Source organism: Chenopodium album, chromosome 8, assembly GCF_948465745.1.
Source record: "Chenopodium album chromosome 8, dcCheAlbu1.1, whole genome shotgun sequence".
NCBI classification, from domain to species: Eukaryota; Viridiplantae; Streptophyta; class Magnoliopsida; order Caryophyllales; family Amaranthaceae; genus Chenopodium; species Chenopodium album.
The window spans coordinates 47,350,227-47,371,790 of NC_137841.1; the positions used below are offsets into that span (position 1 = coordinate 47,350,227).

Here is a 21,564-nt window from a genome sequence, read left to right on the forward strand (position 1 = left end):
TGATTTTCAAACATGGAATCCATTTTAGATCTCATGGCCTCTTGCCATTTAGCAGAGTCGGTTCTTGCCATCGCATGCTTGTAGGTTGCCGGTTCATCTCCATCCATGATTGGGATGCCCTGATTCTCGGTTAAAACTAATTCAAGATATCTATCAGGTTGAGATCTCGCCCTCTAATACCTACGTAGGGTAATTGATTGAGCATTTTTATTGTCGGTTCGACTTTGCATATTTTAATCACTTTGACCTTCGCCAACAGATGCTGTTTAAGCACTTTGACTGTCATTCTGATATTGTTGCTCATCCTCACGAACTTCGTTGAGTTCGAATTTTCTCCCACTTGTCAATTAGGAAAGGTGCTCCTTCTCCAAAAACACACCATCGCTAGCAATAAACACTTTGTTCTTCGATTTATTGTAGAAGTAATACCCTTTGGTATCTTTTGGATAGCCCACAAAGTAAACCTTGTCAGATTTGGGATGAAGTTTGTCAGAAATCAATTTTATGACATATGCTTTGCATCCCTATATCTTTAGAAAAGACACCTAGGAGGTTTCTTTGTCCATAATTCATATAGAGTTTTTTCTATAGCTTTCGATGGAGCAGCGTTCAGTGTTAATGCCGCAGTTAAAAGTACGTGTCCCCAGAAAGAGATAGGAAGATCATTAAGACCCATGGTTGATTGAACCATGTCTAACAAGGTTCGATTTCTCCATTCGGATACTCCGTTCCATTGTGGAGTTCCTGGAGGTGTCATCTCTGAAAGTATACTATGATCTTTCAGATGGTCATCGAATTCTTGGCTCAAGTATTCACCACCTCGATCCGATCGAAGGGCTTTGATTTTCTTGCCAAGTTGACTTTCCACTTCACTCTGAAATTCTTTGAACTTGTCAAACGATTCAGATTTATGCGACATTAGGTAGACATTGCCATATCTACTATAGTTGTCTATGAAAGTGATGAAATATCGATGTCCGTTTCAGATGAGTGGCATTTATGCCACTCTTTTATCCTTTTTCTCTAAGGATTCTCCCCTCATTTGCGCTTGTTTGGCCCTTTTTCTAAGCATTTTTACTTTGTTTTGCTTCCTCTTTCCTTTTCTCCCTTATCTTCCCTTCTCTTAGTCTTCTTGCTTTGTTTTTATTTTTTTTATTTTTTTTGGAAAATAAGAGAAATTTTATTACCAAAAGGAAAAGTTACAACTTACAAGAGCTAAGTTATAACAAACACCAAACCCCACAAGACCTGAAAAACATGCCAACCAACCACCAAACAGTTCAAGCTCAATCTCCTGCCACCTTCTAGGAAGTGTTCAGGAGAAAGAGACAAGAACACCCTGAGCATAAGCTTCCATCCACCTTCTAGGAAGGGTTCTAGAAACAAGGCCCAAGAACACAAAGACAAGCACAGAGAAACAATAAGAAACACCACCCCTGCAAACTGTAAAAAGCAAACCTCCACCTAGACTCAGTTGCAAAAGCAACAGGACTAGATAAAAGAAGGCAATACACCACCATAGGGAAAGCAACAAGACAAAGCACCAGAAAAGCAAAAGAAAAAAGAAGCAACAAAAAAGAAGTAGATTTCAGCATTAGCAAAACTGACTTGCAGCAACTACAACCAGCATAAGAGCAGCCAGCAACAACATCTAAAACCAGCAACAACAGTAAAATACAGCAACCGCAACAAAGACAGCAATAGGTTCAGCAACACCAGAACCAGCAACAACAGCTGCTGACCAGAACAGCAACTGAGCAGCAACAACACAGCAAAGCAGCGAGCCAGCAACAGAAATCAACAGCAGCAGCTGAAATTAGCAGCAGCAACACAGTCTCAGCAATACCAGCAATTGACCAGCACAACAACAGAGAAGACAACACAACAGAGCAGTCAGCAACAACAACAGCAACAAGGCAGCAACAGCACAGCAGGACAGTCAGCCAGCAACAGAAATCAGCAACAACAGCTGAAATAAGCAACAACAACACATTACCCAGCAATACCAGCTGCTGACCAGAACAACAACAGAGTAGACACCACACTTTGTTTTTATTTTAATTTCCATGCTTTGGTTTTGTCTGTATTATATGCCGAAAGAAAGAGGATATCAAGAAGCCAAGCTAACTGTTGTTCGCGGGGTACTGTGCGGCTTCTATGCGGGCGCACATGTGAGGTTGTGTGGGCGCGCAGCTCGCAAAGCCAGACTGAAGAAACAGAGCCTAACCAGCGGGTTTGCGCGACCTTATGCGCGACTTGTGTGCGGGCGCACACACCTGAAGCGCGGGCGCGCAGGACTAATGTGCGGGCGCGCTCATTTTCCCCGTACCCTCAAAGTTGCGGCCGCGCATTATGTTGAGAGGGCGCACACACATTATGTGCGGGCGCGCAGCTCATCTGTGCGGGCGCGACGGCTGGGTTTTCGATTTATTTGCGCCTTGTTGTCCAAGTCTCTTTCTTTTTGGGGGAGCCACATATATATAGACGGGACTCTTTGTAACAGAAAACACTTAGTACTAATTCCATAGAACATTAGCTTAATCTAGAGAGAGAAAATAGATTGGTATTCAAGCTTCCTATATTGTATTCAACTTTGCTCAAGCTTTAATCTTCCATCAATCAAGCAAGTAACCAAGTTTTCATCTTTCTTTAATCCTTTTTTTAGTAATCTCTTCTCCTTTCCTTTAATATTATTTATTTGTTTTATTGTTACTTATTTTTGTCTAGCTTTTTAGTTTACCTAGTTATTATTGATTTCATATTTTTTAATTATGTTTTGTTTTAAGTTTCTTGTGTTTATTTCTAGTTTTGATATTATGTTTAATCTCCCTTCTCTAGGCTAAACTCTTAGCTAGGGGAAGGGGGTGGAAGATATGCATTGAATGATGGATGAATGATGATAGTTGGATTGATTACATGCCTTAAATTGATGAAAGACATGGTTTTTAATGGCTTGAGATTATTGTTGCACTTTATTTGATTGCATTCTAGTTTAAATGCATGAAAATGATTTGAACTAGATTAAAATCACCTCTATTTTAATGATTGCATGAGAATGAGTTGTTAAAATGGAGTTTCATGTATTGTGCTTCTTTATTCTCTTGATTTGCTTGTGTCTAATAGGATGCATGAGAATGATCCTAATTAGCATAGACTTCTTTCATTGATTTGCCTAGACTATTGCATGAGAATGAATTGTTTAGGTAGAATCTTGTGTTCTTTGGCATGTTCATCATGATAACTATCATTGTTCCCCTCTTTCTAATCATGTTTGAAACCCCCAAATCCCTAGCGTCATTTTCTATTGATTTTAATCATCATTTTCTTGCTTACATGTAGTTTTAGTGTTCTACTCAACAAAAACAACAAAACAATCCCCTTTTCACTCTTGCATTAGTGATATTTGATGTTGAATTAGCGTGCTTCCCTAGTGGTTCGACCCTTTACTTGCCACTAACTAGTTTAGTGTAGGTTTAGGCTTTATAAATGATTAATTTGGTTAGGGTGGTAGCTTAACGACCTATCTTTTCCCTATCAAATTTTGGCGCCGTTGCCGGGGAGGCGGCTTGTTTAGCATCTACTATTGCTTTTGTTAGAGTCATTTTGCTTTCTTTTCTTTTTCTTTTTTTTTTGTTTTATCATCCTTGTCATTGGTAATTGTTTACTTAGCTTTGGTGAATGCTTAGGAGGTCTCAAGGAGCACCCTTACATCAAATTGACCACGAAAGCAACCGAACCTTGAGACAAGTCCGTAGGCTTTATCAAGACGAGGGAAGAGGTTTTGGTGATATAGTTGATAGTGAGAGTGATACTTACTCTTCAAGTTCACCACGCGAATCAATGACGGGACAAGAGAATGATGTCTTGTTCCGTGAGTTCGGAAATCTGGAGGATTATGAGCTCACAGGAGGGATTTTGCTACCCGTCACGGAAACCAACTTCTCAATCCATCCACAATATACTCGAATGGTCCAATCGGAGCAATTTTTCGGAAGTGCAAGTGAGGACCCTATTGAACATTTGGACCGATTCCTTGAATTGTGTGCAATGATGCAAACCAATGAAGTGAGTCAAGATTACATTCGTATGCACCTTTTCCGGCAATCTCTTACCGGACGAGCAAAGAAATGGCTAAAATAAGTAAAGCCTAACTCTCTCACAACATGGAGGGAGGTTGTAAAGGCGTTCTTGAAGTGCTTTATCTCCGAAGAGAAGACCACCGAAATGAGAAGGAAAATTGCATCATTTGACCAAGAGGCCTATGAAAGTCTTGGTGAAGCATGGGAGAGATTCAAAGAGTTGGTGCAAGCATGTCCCCACCATGAGTACAATCAAGGGTTGCTCATGTGGTTCTTCTACGACGGATTGGAGCCCATGTCAAGAGCAAATTTGGATGCGGGGGCGGGTGGTCAATTAATCAAGATCCCTCAAAATCAAGTTGAAGCCACAATAGAAGAGGTAGCAAAGAATTACTCTTGGGGGGGGGGGGGGGCGGAAGAAGAAACGCTACAAAGAGAGGTGGTATTTACGAATTGGAGAAAGTTGATCAATTACAACATCAAATTGATCAACTAACAAAAGGGCTTTCCAAATTGAACACAAGTGTGAATGCAAGTTCAAGTGGTGGAGCAAGCTCTTCTCAAGTTAACTCTTTCTCTTGTCAAAACTGTGGAGGAAAGAACCATGATACATCCTGTTGTGGAGGTTTAAGCCCCGAACATGTAGCGGCATACAACACAAGGCAAGAGGGATTTAGAGGAATCGACGGTGGAGTAGCTTGGAGACAACCACCACCCGGGTTTGTACCTCAACCTCAACAATGGAACTAACAAGCTCAACCTTCCTATAACTCCAATCCTCAATATCAAAATCCACCTCCATCTCAACCCCAAAACCCAAGAGGAAGCTATCCAAGGAACAACCAATACAACAATCAAACCCAAGCACCTCAAAGAAACCATCAAGAACAAGCACCTCAAGCAGAGCTAACTCAAACTCAACTCCTTCAAGCCACGCATGCGCAAATGCAATCTTTTGGGCAACAAATGCAAGAGATAAGAGCTCACAACTAGATGGTTAATTCACAACTAGCTCAATTGGCCGAGAGAACTCCTTTTAATTCACCATCCACTCTACCCGGACAACCACAACCTAACCCATCTCACAATAAAAAACCCGATACATGCAAGGCGATCACATTGAGGTCGGGAACATCCTATGAAGGACCAAATGAAGGGGATAGTGAGGAAAAGAAGGAAGGAGAGGAGAGTGTGAATGAAAACAAGGGAGGTGAGAAAGAAATAGGTGATTAGATAGAAGGAGGTTCGGAGAAGAAGAAGACTGACAATGAGAAGACAACTTCAATTGCTAGTGAGGCTAGGAATCTTGATGGACCGGTTCCTTTTCCCGGTCGGCTTGCGGAGAGGATGTTGAATGACAAGTTCACAAAATTTCTTAGTGTCATGAAGAATTTGCATATGAACCTCCCTTTTCTCGAAGTTGTGACACAAATGCCATCTTATTCCAAGTTCCTCAAAGATATTCTCACCAACAAGAGGAAGCTCAATGATGAGCTTATCACCCTTCCACATCAAGTGAGTTCCCTTGTCCAACATAATATGCCCAAGAAGGAAAAAGACCCGGGAAGTTTCACTTTGCCGGTAAAAATTGGGAACATTGAAGCTAGGGGCGCCTTAGCTGATCTTGGAGCAAGTGTTACTTTAATCCCTCTATCCATTGCTCAAAAACTCAATATTGAGATGATCCCTACAAGGAAGACAATTCAATTGGCCGATCGATCGGTGAAATTACCTTGTGGAGAGCTTGAGGATGTTCCAATTCAAGTGGGACACATCTACGTGCCTTGTGAATTTTTAGTGATGGATATGGAGGAAGATGTTAAAACTCCTTTAATTTTGGGACGTGAAGCTCTTAAAATTTTGGGGGCGGTCATCAATTGCAAGAACAACACCATCACTTGTGAAGTGGCCGATGAAAAAATTGTCTTTGAATTTTCGAAGTTGCTCAAGACCCGCATGGTTGAAAAATGCTATAAAGTTGATGTTATGAATAAGGAGCTAGATCGCTTGGGGAGGCTCGTGATAAGGCCTCAAGATCCAATTATTGAAGCCCTTACATGCAAAGAAGAGTTCCACTCTCGAGAGGCTAAAGAATTTGTCATGGCAATGGAGGAATCCTCAAAGTAGGAAGTTGAACAACAAGTTGAGGTCGAGCTTGAGTCCAAGGAGGAGAAATTGGAGGAGTGTTCTAAGCCTCCTCCCAAGGTAGAACTAAAACCTCTTCCCACTTCTTTGAAATATTCTTTTCTTGATAAGGAGAAGATGGTCTTAATTTTGAAAAACTTCTTGATGTTTTAAGGAAATATAGGGATGTGATAGGGTATAGCATTGATGATATTAAAGGTATTAGCCCTTCTTTATGCATGCATCGTATTCATCATGAAGATGATCATTCCACCTCCATTGAACCTCAAAGAAGATTGAACCCCCACCTTCAAGAGGTTGTGAAGAAAGAAATTTTGAAACTACGTGAGGCGGGCATCATCTATGCTATCTCTGATAGCAAATGGGTTAGCCTGGTTCATGTGGTTCCAAAGAAGGGTGGAATGACCATAATCAAGGATGAAAAAGGAGAGGAAATCTCCACCCGAACAGTGACCGGGTGGAGAATGTGCATTGATTATAGGAGATTGAACAAAAACACCAAGAAAATCATTTTCCTCTCCCTTTCATGGACCAAATACTTGAAAGGCTTTCTAACCATGCTTTCTTTTGTTTCTTGGATGGGTATTCCAGATGTTTTCAAATCCCTATCCATCCAAGTGATCAAGAGAAAACTACTTTCACATGTTCATATGGGACATTAGCATACCGAAGAATGCCATTCGGAGTATGCAATGCTCCCTCTACTTTTCAAAGATGCATGACTTCCATTTTCTCTGAGATGCTAGAAAAAAAAATTGAGGTTTTCATGGATGATTTTAGTGTTGGTGGCTCGTCTTTTGACACTTGTCTTTTTAACCTTGAAAAAGTTTTGAAAAGGTGTCAAGAGACGAGTTTGGTTTTAAATTAGGAAAAGTGCGATTTTATGGTTGAGGAGGGCATTGTCCTCGGCCATAAGGTTTCAAAAAATGGCATTGAAGTAGATCCGGCCAAGGTTTCGGTGATTGAAAAGTTGCCCCCTCATACTTCCATCACGGGGGTACGGGCTTTCCTTGGGCATGCTGGTTTTTACCGGAGGTTTATCAAAGATTTTTCTTCAATCGCCAAACCCTTGGCCGAATTACTCAAAAAAGAGTTTGTTTTTTACTTTAATGAGGCTTGCCTTGAGGCGTTTCGTAAGCTCAAGGAAGCTCTAATTTCTTCTCCCATTGTGCAAGCTCCGGATTGGAGCTTGCCTTTTAAGCTAATGTGCCATGCTAGTGACTTTGTAGTAGGTGCCGTTCTTGGTTAAAAGAAACAAGGAAAATCATGTGTCATCTACTACGCAAGTCGGACTCTAGATGAGGCGCAAAGGAATTACACAACAACGGAGAAAGAGATGTTAGCGATAAGTTTCAGTCCTATCTCATATGCTCAAAAGTTATCGTGTACACGGATCACATCGCGGTGCGGTATCTCATGCAAAGAAAAAAGCAAAGCCTTGCTTGATCCGTTGGGTTCTCTATCTCCAAGACTTTCACATGGAAATGAGGGACAAGAAGGGAGAGGAGAACTATGTAGAGGATCATTTGTCTAGGCTAACATTTTAGAACAAGGAGGATGTACCAATTAATGATGAGATAGGATTCAAGGCTCTAATGGCTTTGGTGTCAACTTCTACCCCTTGGTACGCGGATATAGCCAACTATCTTGCGTGTGGAGTCGTTCCCCCGGAGTACTCTTCTCAACAAAAGAAGAAGTTTTTCAAGGAGGTGAGAAGATACTTTTGGAATGACCCATACCTATTTAAGAAATGTGGAGATGGCCTTTATCGGAAGTGCGTTCCAGATAATGAAATTCAAGGTGTACGTGAGCATTGCCACTCACTACCATGTGGAGGACATGGTGGTGTTGGCAAAACAGTGGCAAAAATCTCTCAATCCTTATTCTGGTGGTCGACAATGCATAGAGACGCCCACCAATTCATTGCGCAACGTGATAGATGTCAAAGGAGTGGAGGCATTACCAAGAGGGACGAAATGCCCCAACAAAATGTTTTAGAAGTGGAACCCTTCGATGTTTTGGGGGTGGATTTTATGGGGTCTTTCGTTTCTTCTTGTGGGAATCTATATATCTTGGTAGCGGTCGATTATGTGACAAAATGGATTGAGCCATACCCTCACCTATCAATGATTACAAGGTTGTGCTTAAGCTCTTAAAGAAGATCATCTTTCCTAGGTTTGGAGTTCCGAGGGTGTTAATTAGTGATGGAGGCTCCCATTTCGCCAAAAAGCAATTTGAAGCTCTTCTCAAGAGGTATGGCGTTCATCACAAGGTCGGATTACCTTACCACCCTCAAACTCAAGGACAAGTGGAGGTCTCAAACTGTGAAATCAAATATCTTCTTGAAAGGATGGTGAACAAATCAAGGAAAGATTGGTCTCTCAAACTGTATGACACGCTATGGGCACTAAGGACGACGTACAAGACTCCAATTGGCACGACCCCCTATAGGTTGGTCTATGGAAAGGCTTGTCACTTGCCGGTTGAGTTGGAATACAAGGCTTGGTGGGCCATCAAAGAGCTCAATATGGATTTATCGTTGGCCTGTGAGAAGAGATTGCTTAAGCTCAATGAACTTGAAGAGCTTAGAAATGATGCTTATGAAAGCTCAAGGTTATATAAGGCGAAGACCAAAAAGTGGAATGCATGACCAACATATTCAAAACAAGAACTGTAAAGTTGGAGACAAAGTTTTGCTTTTCAACTCAAGGCTTCGTTTGTTTTCGGGTAAACTCAAATCTAAGTGGTCGGGTCCTTTTGTGATTTCAAAGACTACTCCTTATAGCTCCTTTCGGTTAGATGCGGAAGGTAGCAAGTTTATGGTTAATGGTCATTGTTTAAAGCATTACTTTTGCAAGGAAGAAGTTGGTATCATCGAATGTATATTGCTTGATCCTTTGGATCCCAAGCCTCCCACTTGAAGAGTTTATCTCATGGTCAAGCTAGTGACCTCATAAAGAAGCCCTTCTCGGGAGGCAACCCAAGTTTCTAACTCCTTTCTAAACTTTTTTTTAGAATATTCCGATTTCACTTTCTCCTTTTTGAATTTGAATTTGATTATTTTTTTTCACCTTTTAGGTTAATAGGTGTTTGGATGATGAAGGAACAAGGATTTTCTATTTCGAAGATGTGAGGATAAATCGAAATTACTCTATGCGACCCTGTGCGCGCCATCTGTGCGGGCGCGTAGGCACTGTCAGAACCCGCACAGATTTATTCACAAATTGAAGCTCGAGGCAGAAAGTTTGCGCGACTTGCTTTGTGACCTATGTGCGGGCGCGCATGGTTTCTGTGCAGGCGCGCGTTCACTGTCAGAACCCGCACAGATTTAATCAAAAGTTGAGATTCAAGACAAAGAGTTTGCGCGACCTAGTGCGCGACTTCTGTGCAGGCGCGCAGCTCACGTGTGCGGGCGCGCAGAGCAGGAAAATCGGGTTTTAACCCTCTTCTTCCCGATTTCATTCTCTTATTTTTGAAATTCAATTTTCATGCTCTCTTCTCTCTCCTCACAAACCCAAACCCTAACCTTAAAATTTCACCCATTTTTCACAAATTCCATTGATTTTTCTTTCAAATCCATCAAAAACATTCACTCTACTCACCAATTCACCCACTTTCTCTCTCCAAAATACCCAAAAATCCCCCATTTTCATGGTTTGCAAGCTTCATTGAAGGTGGTGTTCTTGGAGGCTCTTAGTGGTGTTCAAGCTTCTACAAAGTGGTATAACTCTAAATTTTGCTATTTTATTACTTAATTTCACTTATTTATGCAAAATTTTTAGTTATTAAACATGAATTAGCTTCAGTGAATTGCATGTGATTTTGGTTTTTTTTTGTAAGGGATTTGTTGGTTATTAGTGTGAAATTTAGTGATTTTGGGGACATTGTTGTTAATACTATTGTTTTAAAAGCCATTTTCATGAAATTAAGTTGAGAAATTTGGTGTTTGTATTGTTGATAATGAAACTAATTTCATGAGAATTGCTTGCTATCATAATGTGTTTTGATTGACTGCTTTGTTGTTGATTCTTGTTGTCTTGGGCGTTATATTTGTATGGTTTGTTGTTAGCACTAACCCATTTGCAGATTGTTGACACTTGGGTTGTTGTTGTTGTTTTCCAATTGTTGGTTAAGTTCGAAGGTAGTTCTTCTTTTGGTTGGGTTTTTTGTATTGGTTGAACATAATGAGCAAAATAAAGAGTAGAAAGGAGCCCAGGTTAACAGTTGAAGAACCGAGTACCCAACAAACTCAAGCTCAAGGACCTAATGTTCCCCTTATATTGAGATTTTCGAACAAGGTCCATGCTACGTTCTTCAACGACTTTCACGGACGAAAGTTAAATCCCTCCCGACACTATGATCAACGCTCCATGAGAGTTTTAGGGATTGACGACAATATAAGGTCGCTCCTTGATAACTGGGGGATGAGTGAGTTCATCAAACATCAATACCGAACTTATAAGGAGCACAACTTCGAATTCTTGGCCTCTTTTGAAAAAAGAGCCTCTTGGGAACGACTTCAAAATTTCCTTTCAACTGTTCAACAACCGGCACTCTATGACTCTGAGTGATCTTAATGTATTGTTGGATTTGAACCCCGAGGCGGACCTCCTTGCCCCTTCGTTGAGCCTGTTCCCTGAGTACGATGAATTTAGATGGTGGCAAACGATTACCGACTTTGAAGAGTTCAACACCAGGTATTTGGTGGCCAACCATATTATCCACCCTGTGCTCCGTATTCTACACCGCATTCTGGGGTTTGCGGTGTTTAGCAAGAAGGACTTGAGCAAGCTCTCGCATGAGGAGCTATTTACTTTGTGGGTTGCCACTAGGGAGGAATTGAAAGGGCGGCTCAATATGGGGTACTGGTTCGTCTTGTGCTGCGAGGCAATCAAGTCGGGCCACAAGATAGGAGAAATTGCCCTCGGTGGGATGATTACAAGGATTGCCAAGAAGCTCAACTATAAACGCTTCTTCCCCTCTTGCACTCAAGTTGGGGCCGACAAAGATCTATTCATCGACATACAGCAGATGAGAAGGTCGGGGTTCCACCAAGGAACTTCAGATGCTAACAATTTTCATGCCTGGATAGTTGACCGATAGCACCATTATATCTTGCCATACCCCAGCTGTACATCCCTGGAGCGGAATGCAAGGAATGTATGGAAGATTCCGCGAGATAATGGTGTGCTACCCACTGCTCTGGGTGGCTTAAGGAATATGGAATTCGGACAACATCAACAACCGCAACAACAACAACAGCAACAGCAGCAGCAGCAACAACAACAACAACAACAACAACAACAACAATAACAACAACAACAACAACAACAACATCATCAGCAACAACAACATCATCAAGGCATGAGTAGCCCTGAACAACAAATGATGAGCATGCAACTTGGCATGCAAAGCATAATGGAGAACCTACAGGGTACGTTTATGAAAACCCAAGCTCTTTATGGTGCGGCCGTGGATAGGGGTGAGGTCACCTCCCCGGTAAACTACCCTTATTGGCCACCCCAACAAGGGCCGGTGCCTGGGTGGCAGGGATCACAACCTACTTGGCCCTATTGGCAAGGGCTCTTCTCCCACTGTGTTCCCCGGGTAGAATACCCGACGGAAACCGGGTACGATTATCGTGCCCCGGGGGGAGCGATTTTAGGGGTGACCCCAACTATCCATATGTCGACCCTACCCATCCTTCCCCTCTTCAGCTTCCCGCCCCTTTCGACCCGTTGCCTGAATGGCAACAAGACCTCTTCCGAGGTCACTATGGTTGGCCTCCGGGTTACTCCGGTGGTTGGGATCCACACGACATCCCTTCGGACGGTTTCTCTTATGACACCAACGATGATGGAGATGATGACGAATCCGGCCCTAGTGGCCACTAGCCCCCCTTGTTCTTTATTTCTTGCCTTTGTCCCCTCCCAATGTTTTTAATTTGGCGCAGCGCGGACGATGCATTGTTTTAGTGTGGGGGGGTGTGTAAGAGGCAAAGGGATGTTTTTTTTATAGTGTGGGGGAAGTCTTGTCTTCATGCTAGTGTGGGTGGGATTTCATTGTAGGTGGTAGAGCTCTCATGGTTCGGTGGGCTTTATCATGTTTTGATGTTGATTTATCTGCTTTATTGTGATGATTATGTCCTTGGGTGATTTTGATAAGTTTTTGCTAATGAATTTTCAAGTGTTTGTGTAGGTGATGGTGCTCCCATGAGGAAAAATCAAAACTCCCGATAGTCCAACCTTCTCTTAATCCAAATTTCTTTTAGTTTATTTTATTTTATTTCTATTTCTTCATTTTGTTTAAATTCTTAGTTTCTTTCTTTGATTTTTAACTTTTTATATTATTTTTGTTTCATCTCAGTCGTTTCTTTCATTTTGGCTTACTTTTGAAGCTTGGATTCGAGCCCCCCTTGGTGAGATTGCATAATTTATCTTGTCTTCATTTCAAGCGGCATTTGGTGAGACCTTTCCACTCTTTTATTTTCTTTTTCCTTGGGTGTTTAGCTTAGGTTTAGCTTAGGAAGAAGTTGAATGGTTCGAGGATGTTTGCTTCTGGTTCTATGGAACCTGGGATCGTTGATGTTGTTATCGAACGATCACTTGTATGACGATTGGGATATAATTGAATTATATGCCTCGTATGTGAACCTTTTTTTATTTCTTCCTCTTTCTTTTGTTTTGTTTTCCCCTTTTTGTGTTACAAGCATAATTATGACAATTTGAAATGATTTTTGATGTGTAATTTGCTCACTCTTTTGGATTGGTTTGCCTCGATGTGTCTTTGAATGCTTATCTTCCTAATTGGTGAGGGTTTGCACGGTTTGAGAATGATTTGGGTTGAGTTAGACACATTGTAAGCTAAGGTAGCCCGATTTAGAACTTTTGAGGACGTTTGAACCCCTAGTTCACGGGAAAGTGGTAAGATGGTGTTGCTCTCTATGGTGGATAGGATTCCCTTGGTTAGTATTTGCTATATTTCTTATCCCGTGTGAGCGTCATTTGTTCTAGCCTTCATCATTCTTGTGAGCGGCACTTAGGATCCTTTACTATGTATGTCTTTATCTTTGTGTTGGCGTCTAGCTCCCAAGATTGTGACCATATAACTCTAGAGGAGGAAGAGGGCATTTCTTCTCATTTTTCTTTGTTTTCTTTGTGTTTTGTTACAAATTTGGTTTTCATTTTTACATTCACCCTCTTGCTAACCAATTTGAGCCTTATTTACCCTTTCTTGACTTAGCCATATTACAAACCTACCGGCCTATGTTCTACCAACCCTTGTAGTTAGTGAAGCATTGGCTTGTGAGGTTCGAGTTTGATAATGTTGAAATTGAGCAAGAAAGTTGTGTAATTTGATTCAAATAAGGTTTTCAAAGGCTATTCATGAAAAGAGTACGCAAAAAGGCTTGGCAAGAAAGTTGAAAGGACTTGAAACTCATGAAAAACAAGCAAAAAAAGTATGAAAAAGATTGAAGTAATGTGGTGGGTTTGTTTTAAAAGGTTGTAAGTTTGAAGAATAGGTTCAATTCTTAGGATGTTCTTGAGAGATGGCCACTCTTACGCTTCACTTAGGAATTGCCACCAAAATTTTCAAATTGTTTCCCAACCATAACCCCTAGCCATGACATTACAACCCTACTTAAGACCCTTGGATTCTAGAAGGGCGTGGTCAAAGGACGGTGGAGGGAGATAGATTTCAACCCTATGGAGAGAGTATGCATAGTTGAGATGTCGGGATGACCTTACGACTCCACATAAAATTTTCTTTTTCCGGTTCCCTCGAGGAACCATGAGGAGCTAGCTAGGGGATGTATTGAAGCTAGTGGAGAGAACGCGGACCGTCTTGGTTGGGGCTAGGGCGGAGAATGAAATCATTAGTTCTCTACGCTTAGCTTAGGTTTGTCTTTTTCAACCTTGAGCATCTTGGAACGTGTTTTCCCTCCTTGAATTGAGAAAGATAAGTATTCTTTGGTGCATTTATTTGCAAATGAGTCCAAATTTAGCATTCCATTACCTTGAGGTTTGATTGGTTTTGCGAAAACCTTGTCATGTTATGTTTGTTGTGTTTGTCTTTTTGTTCCGTTTTTCCTTGCTGGAGGACAAGCAAGAGACAAGTTTGGGGGATTTTGATGAGTGGCATTTATGCCACTCTTTTATCCTTTTTCTCTAAGGATTCTCCCCTCATTTGCTTCCTCTTTCCTTTTCTCCCTTATCTTCCCTTCTCTTAGTCTTCTCGCTTTGTTTTTATTTTGATTTCCATGCTTTGGTTTTGTAGGTATTATGTGCCGAAAGAAAGAGGATATCAAGAAGCCGAGCTAACTGTTGTGCGCGGGGTACAGTGCGGCTTCTGTGCGGGCGCGCAGCCCTGTCAGAACCTGCACAACCAGACTAAAGAAACAGAGCCTAACCAGAGAGTTTGCGCGACCTTATGCGCGACTTGTATGCGGGCGTACACACCTGATGCACGGGCGCTCATTTTCCCCGTACCCTCAAAGTTGCGGCCGCACACTACGCTGAGAGGGCGCACACACATTCTGTGCGGGCGCGCAGCTCATCTGTGCGGGCGCGCACGGCTGGGTTTCGGATTGATTTGCGCCTTGTTGTCCAAGTATCTTTATTTTGGGGGAAGCCACATATATATAGACGGGACTCTTTATAACAGAAAACACTTAGTACTATTTTCATAGAACATTAGCCTAATCTAGAGAGAGAAAATAGATTGTTATTCAAGCTTCCTTTATTGTATTCAACTTTGCTCAAGCTTTAATCTTCCATCAATCAAGCAAGTATCCAAGTTTTCATCTGTCTTTAATCCTTTCTTTAGTAATCTCTTCTCCTTTCCTTTAATATTATTTATTTGTTTTATTGTTAATTATTTTTGTCTATCTTATTAGTTTATCTAGTTATTATTTATTTCATATATTTCAATCATGTTTTGTTTTGAGTTTCTTGTGTTTATTTCTAGTTTTGATTATATGTTTAATCTCGCTTTTCTAGGCTAAACTCTTAGCTAGGGGAAGGGGGTGGAAGATATGCATTGAATGATGGATGAATGATGATAGTTGGATTGATTATATGCCGTAAATTGATGAAAGACATGATTTTTAATGGCTTGAGATTATTGTTGCACTTTATTTGACTGCCTTCTAGTTTAAATGCATGAAAATAATTTGAACTAGATTAAGATCACCTCTATTTTAATGGTTGCATGAGAATGAGTTGTTAAAATGGAGTTTCATGTATTGTGCTTTTTATTCTCTTGATTTGCTTGTGTCTAATAGTATGCATGAGAATGATCCTAATTAGCATAGACTTCTTTCATTGATTTGCCTAAACTATTGCATGAGAATGAATTGTTTAGGTAGAATCTTGTGTTCTTTAGCATTTTCATCTTGATAACTATCATTGTTCCCCTCTTTCTAATCATGTTTGAAACCCCCGAACCCTTAGCGTCAATTTCTATTTATTTTAATCATCATTTTCGTGCTTACTTGTAGTTTTAGTGTTCTACTAAAAAAAACCAACAAAACAATCCCCTTTTCACTCTTGCATTAGTGATATTTGATGTTGAATTAGCGTGCTTCCCTAGTGGTTCGACCCTTTACTTGCCACTAACTAGTTTAGTGTAGGTTTAGGCTTTATAAATGATTAATTTGTTTAGGGTGGTAGCTTAACGACCTATCTTATCCCTATCAGTTTCTTGTGGCGGAGCTCATTGGTCCACATACATTGGTATGTATTAGACCTAATAAGTCACATGCTCTTTCTCCAAACTGAGAGAATGGCTGCTTTATCATCTTTCCTAATAAACATCCTTTGCAATTCTCAAAATATTCTAAATCGAAAGAGTCAAGAATGCCTTCTTGATGCATTTGATGTTAATGTGGCAAAGACGACAATACCACAAGTAAATTTGATTTTATTCCATGGTCTTAGCTCTTTTGGTAGTATTATTCACATTATAAACTTTTTTGTCTAAAGAAAGCACATAAAGACTATTTTCAGAATGTGTGATACCATATAAAACATTATCGAGATAAAACGAACATTCATTGTCTTTTACTCAAAATTAAAAGCCTTTGGCGGCCAATGCTGAAATTGAAATGATGTTTTGGTAATTTTGGGAATATAGTAACAACTATCAAGTTCCAAAACAAGCCTAGAGGGAAAAGACAAGATGAGAGTTCCAACGGATACGGCCGCAATTCTGGCTCCATTGCCGACCCGGAGTTCAACCTCTCCCTTCTCAACGTTCCTTAGTCCCTTAGAATTGGAAAAAGGTGTGAGACACATCCAGTATCTAATACCCATGATGTTAAGCTAGTGAAGTTTAAGTCTATAACGAATAACCTGATACAGAAACAACGGTTCTGTTCTTCTTATCATACTTGAATTTGAGGCAATCTCTCTTCCAATGTAACTTCTTCTTACAATAGAAGCATTCAGAATCAGATTTAGAAGATGCTACCTTATTTTCCTTGTTGTCCTTGGTAGCTTTCGGCTTACGTTAAAATTTGTTCTTACCTTTCTCCTTGAAGCCTTTCTTCTTTTTGCCCATGCGCTTGAACGACTTGCTTTTTTTCACCATGAGCATATCATGTTCTCCCTCATCCTTGAGTGTTTGCTCGGCTTGCTTCAACATACCATGAAACTCGGTGAGGGTTTTCTCCATGTTGTGCATATTATAGTTCATCTTGAACTGATCATAGCCTTTGTGCAGTGAGTGGAGAATGATGTCAATTGCAATCTCTGTTGAATACCCCGCATCAAGACTACCCATAATCTCAAATAATCCTATCATTTTGAGTACATGTGGGCTGACTAACTCTCCTTTCTTAAGCTTTCTCTCAAGGATATGTCTGTGGGTTTCAAACCTCTCTGTTCGGGCCTGCTCTTGGAAGATATTCTTCAGCTCAGAAATGATCTCAAAAGCTGTCTCATTTTCAAAGAAAGTCTTTTAAAGCTCGGGAGACATTGTGGCTAACATGATGTATTTAACATCCCGATTGGTACTTTTCCATCGGTTTAGGGAAGCCTGAGTCACATCCTCATTAGGAGCATCGGGCATTTCCTCATAAAGGACATATTTCTTTTGCTCTTACATGAGAACAATTTACAAATTTCTTTGCCAATTAAGAAAATTTGGCCCACTCATCTTCTCCTTCTTGAGAATTGAGCATAATGAAAACTAGTTGTTTGAGTTACTCAAAGACATGATTCTACAGTTAATGAAAAACCATTCATAATACTTAAATAAGGTTGAATTTTAATTCATGCATATTTCAAAATTATTTAACGTCTTATTCACACTTAAAATTGTTCCTATTTAGGAAAATAAGTCGATTCCAAGATCCAAGGAAACAAAGAGTGGCTAAGCATGCTTTGGCTTGTCTTAGCACTCAATCTCCCAAGGTAAGCAACGCTTTTCTAATGGCTCCAAGCCACTCTTGGTTGAATAAATCGTCGCATCTAATGCTCTCTCAACAATTTATCCACATTTCCACGACATGTTAGGAATCCATCACTCATATTATTGAGTACAACCAAAACCAACTTGCATACTCGGTACACCTTATAAGTCTAGGGAGTAGTAGTGATGCCTCGCTTTGGCGTAGCCCATCACTACCCTCAATAGGTCGATAAGTGTTGTTTTGGAATGGCAATTTTACTAAATATTTAGAGACCTAGGGTTTTTATGTTTGTTGATTGAAGTGAACTTAATTCATCATCGCAACATTTGAAATCCTAAACATGCATCTAACAGATAATTCATATATAAATGATCATAAATTTGTAAAAAATAAGCATTTTGATACATATTGGCAACTAGCATGACCCCTGGAATTCTTCAAGTCTTCAAAAGGTCTTCTTTTGCAACTTCATGGCTTTGTCTTCTAAGAACCTCTGTCTTCAAGACTTGACTAAAATATGCAACTACTAGTATCTACAATTAGGACTAATCTAAATATTAAGGTACAAAAACACTTAACGGTACGCAAACCGTATTTAGATTTACAAAAATACATCACGGATCGCAGCCCATATTTTCTATTCTAATCGAGCCCCACTAGTTGCCATTTTATAAAACTTGTGAGAGAAGATACATTCCATTCATCCATTCACTGTTTGTGAATGGCCCATGCTTTTTTACAACAATAAACAAGTAACAATTCATAGACACGCGATAACTAGTAACTCATGTAGGTGGTTAATCCAATTAACATGTCTAATTAAAACTAAGCTAGTCAAATTTGCTTTACCTGATTATGTAAATAAGTTCAATTAATATTTGAAGCTCCCACTAAATTCCGCATCCATCTTAATTAATCAAATTAATTAATTAAGCCGGTAAAACCCCATTATTTGCCAAAATAAATTTTGCAAATGCCGCTCATGAAACTGAGGCCTAGACTCTAAAATTTATAAAAATAATTACACCAAATTAAATTAATAAAAGACTTAAAACGACAAAATAAGCAAACACGAAGCCCACTGTACTCAAGTGGTTCTACGTACCATATGAAAGTCAAGGTTGTCTAATAACCCCGCACTATACAGCTTGGCGCACATGCCTTCACCACCCAGCGTAGCACTAGCTAGGAAGAGCCTAGTAGCATTTGTTACGGGTTACAAGGTTCTAGGCACAAGGCTACAACTGCTTGCCCCTTTACACCAAAACACCAAGCACACACATGCACTCAAAACGCTCCCACACCCTACCGCACCATAGCAGCCATGTGCTGCGCTACGGCAGCAGCACTCACGCACGTAGCACAGCCGCAACAAGCTACTGCTTGGCTGGTGCTGTTGCGGCTAGGCGCGCATGCAACACACATGGCTACACGCAACCATCGAGCAGCCCTTTGGCAGCCACATGCGGGCTGCTATGCAGCCCGGCTTGCCAAGGGAGGCTTTGCCTCAATTTGTGTGCCATAGCCTCGGGATTTTAATCCCAAATTTCGTGCGACAATTTGTTAATTCTAAATTAATTTTAGAAATAATTTTTTAACGAGCAAAAATTGAAAATTTAAACAACTCTGACTTAAATAAAATCATCCAAGTGCATGTAAACAAAATTATTTCCAAGAACCATTCTTTAATAAAAATTGGTTTAACTTGGTGCAACAAAAATAAAAAAAAGGCAATTACTCACTATTAATTTAATCAATTTAAATTAATGTTGAGATTTTAACAAAATAAAAGGAAGTTGGAAAAATGAACATAAGTTAAATAAAGATTCCAACTTTAATACTTGTGAATCCTTGAAACATTATATCTTTCAACATGAAGATAAACAAATTTCTATCACAAGTTTCAAACTTTATGATTCTAATAAACTAAAAAATGATTAAATAAACAAAGTTCAACAAAAATTCATGGAATTTAGTAACTCAAAGTTTCAATCACTTAACATATTTAAAGATTGAATCTTTAGTACTTAGAAGTCTCAAAGAACAACAATTTCACACTTAATGCAATTTATTTGCAATTATGTGAAAAAAAAAACACAAGATTTCAAACACAAATTACCACCAAGTAATCATGCCTAAAGAGGTTTCAAATCGCATATAAATATGTATTGAACCAATTACATAACCACCATTAATATACAATTAATTTTCAAGGTTAGAAAGACTTTAAATTTTTCATTAAACAAAAAACCCCTCAAAAAGTGCATTTTTGGTCGTTTTTTTGGATAAATACCGAGTCTTGAAAGGGTAAAACCAATTCCAGAACGCCTTTTCCACCAAAAATTCACTATTTTTCGGTCGAAATCAGGGTTCAAGAGCTGAAGTCAGCTCTAATACGAGGTTAAAATGGATAAAATGAGCTACTAATCTAATTCGCAACTTAAAACCAAAAAATTTAAGCCATAAAAACACCTTAAAAAATATTATGACTTTAAAAATAAGCAAGCAAGGCTCTTATACCACTATTAGGGGTTTGTTGAGTCCCACTCACCGCGGAAACAAACCCAAAAACAAACCCAAAAACAAGACTGCACTCGCAATAAATAAAATCAGAAACATAATTAACTTTATGACAAGATTAAGATAATAAGATTACCTTTGGAGCATACTTCGCCCGACCACTTGGGCTCTTAGTTGAAAGCTAGCCTCGAAATTACGAAGGCCTCCAACGATGATCTACCCGCAACACGATCATCGACTAGGTCCAATGTCTTGGGGTTAGAAATACCTGACCGAAAAACCCGAGTAATTGAGTTCAAAGGCTTTAATAAAAGTGATACCTTTTTTAACTCTTACTCAAGCATCATTTCCGATGCCCCTACTTGGATATTTATAGGAAATGATGGGAGTATGATTTTCTCTCCCATCAATGTGGGATAATGAGATTTTCACATTTTTTTTAAAGCTAAAATAAAATTATTTAAGCAAGCTAGTAATAAATCAACAAGTGTCAATATACATGAGAGAGCGAGTGAGGACCACTTGGAGTGAGAGGGACCAAACTTGCTCCCCACTCTCACCCTCACATTGTGCCACATGGCAACTCCCACTTGGGCACTAAGGCACTCAAGTGGGTTTCTCATTTGATACTGCCCCTAGCCTCGGCCGAGCCATCCCCGCACCATCATAGTGCGGGCTGCTGCTGCTCTCGACTAGCAAGCTTTACACTCCAAGTGCGGGCTGCTGCCGAGGCCTAGTGCCAAGGTCTGCTGCCTTGTGCGTGCACTTGGCTGCTAGCATTGGTGCGCTAGTACGCACCAGCCAGCCAAGGCTAGGCTTGGTGCGCATGCTAGCCACCATGCTACGCATTGTGCCCGAAACTCTCGGTTTGCTCGGGGCACTCCGATGCTAGGGGTATTTTGGGAAATAGGTTGATTTATTACTATTTGCATGTCCTGTCTTTTACTATTTTGACTCGACTTTCAATGCTCGGTTCCAACGCTCTAAGCTCGAATTTTAGACGTCTAAATATTTTATTACTCGGTCGACTCATTAATTCCTTCCAAATTAATTCATTGCTTCGGCTCGTTGGTTTCTTGGGTGTGACCAGCAGGGTTAAGTCCAGATTAAGCTGTAATATTAATATTACTGATTGGAAGCGGCCTCCACCCAGGCATTCTTATCACTTGACCTTACTGAATATATTAGCTTTCTAATAATTCTAAACCCACTATTAGAATATTATACTTGGGAGCCATATTTTTAATTGTAGCGCCAGACGCCAGCATTGGCGCCAGGATCTGCAGCTAAAACTTGGCGCCAAGCTCTGTTTGCTGGCGCCAAATTCTTCCAATACCGAGCAAAAAATATGCGTTCTAATTTGGACCAGTTTTTCGTATTGTTCGCTTGATCCTACTTCCTGATTGA

At 40.2% G+C, this 21,564-nt stretch overlaps 1 non-coding gene across 1 annotated transcript; it reads right to left on the reverse strand.

Annotated features, from left to right (window-relative positions):
* Positions 1-4,221: 4,221 nt before the first annotated feature.
* On the reverse strand, positions 4,222-4,329 carry LOC145556918 (small nucleolar RNA R71). The gene has a single exon (XR_014092012.1). It is a non-coding gene; the product is annotated as a small nucleolar RNA R71 (small nucleolar RNA).
* Between the last annotated feature and the right edge of the window lie 17,235 nt (positions 4,330-21,564).